Source organism: Cebus imitator, unplaced genomic scaffold, assembly GCF_001604975.1.
Source record: "Cebus imitator isolate Cc_AM_T3 unplaced genomic scaffold, Cebus_imitator-1.0 Scaffold379, whole genome shotgun sequence".
Lineage (NCBI taxonomy): Eukaryota > Metazoa > Chordata > Mammalia > Primates > Cebidae > Cebus > Cebus imitator.
Genome location: NW_016107694.1, coordinates 41,185 through 42,779, shown reverse-complemented (window position 1 = coordinate 42,779; position 1,595 = coordinate 41,185).

The following is a 1,595-nucleotide window of genomic DNA, read 5'->3' as shown; positions in this document are numbered from 1 at the left end:
AAAAAAAAAAAAAGTCACACCAGACTGAAGACAGGTATGGTTTTATGACTGATCCCCAAACTCTGCCATGAAGACAAATTTAGAGGTTGAACACTCACCATAAACATCTCCCTCTTCATCCTTCTTCTTTCTTACAAAATATGATTTAGGCTCCAGCAACACAGGTGGTGTAAAATATATTTTAATTCAAACCCCAATATTTCTGAAAGGCAAAAGAAACATCTGTCCAAAAAAAGAACCATATAAAATACTCCAAGTCATCGTTACTTTTAATCAGAGAACATAACCTATTATGCAATAGCTGCAAAGATCTGATGTGCTACAACTATGCTATGCTGTAATCCTTTACCTGAGACCTTCCAAGAATACACAAATTACGTTTTAAATGGGGGTCTCAAAGAATCTTGATGATCACACTGAATAAACATGAACAAATATGCACAAACATTAACCAAATAAACATTTAAACTACCCCCAAATTATCTGTATTAAATGTTAAAATCCAAGCTATGTCCTCCGTAGGCTTATATTAAAATGAATGACAGTTCCAATGTTGCTCAATGAAAGAAGCTAACATAATGTGAATATTTTACTGTCAGTGATGGACTAAGGTTTATTATCCTTAATTAATGAAGAGTGGGTCCTGGTGCTGTGGCTCCTGCCTGTAATCCCAGCACCTTGGGAGGCCAAGGTGGGTGGATTACCTGAGGTCAGGAGTTTGAGACCAGTGTGGCCAACATGGTGAAATCCCATCTCTACTGAAAATACAAAAATTAGCCAAGTGTTGTGGCACACAGCTATAATCCCAGCAACTTGGAAGACTGAGGAACAAGAATCACTTGAACCTAGGAGATGGAGGTTGCAATGAGCCAAGACTGCACCACTGTACTCCAGCTTGGGTGACAGAGTGAGAATCTATAAAAAATAAAATAAAATAAAAATAAATAGCCGGGCATGGTGGCTCACGCCTGTAATCCTAGCACTGTGGGAGGCCGAGGTGGGTGGATCACCTGAGGCCAGGAGTTTAAGACCAGCCTGGCCATCATGGTGAAACCCCATCTTTAATATATAAAAAATAAATAAATAAAATTAAAAATAAATTAAGACTGGATGCAAACCAACAAGAAACAGGTAAACACCTAAACCGAAAACTGAGCACTGGTTATGTTGATCAGGTCACAAAGAAAGATAATGTTTTAAAAGAAAAATAAGTACTTGTATACCAAAAATACAAACTAAAGATGCAATTTAAAATGTCACCTATCAAATTGAGTACAATTTGTAGATTTTTTTTTTTCTCTACAGATTCAGGGAAACTTCTCTAGTTACACACTACAGAAATAATTCCTGAGGCTGGGTGTGGTGGCTCACACCTGTAATCCTAGCACTTTGGGAGGCTGAGGTGAGAGGATTGCTTTACCTCAGGAGTTTGAAGCTGCAGTGAGCCATGATTATACCACTCTATTATACCATAAGTGACGGAGCAAGACCTTATCTCAAAGAAAATTTTTATTGGCCGGGCACAGTAGCTCACGCCTGTAATCTCAGCACTTTGGGAGGCAGAGGCGGGTGGATCACCTGAGGTCAGGAGTTCA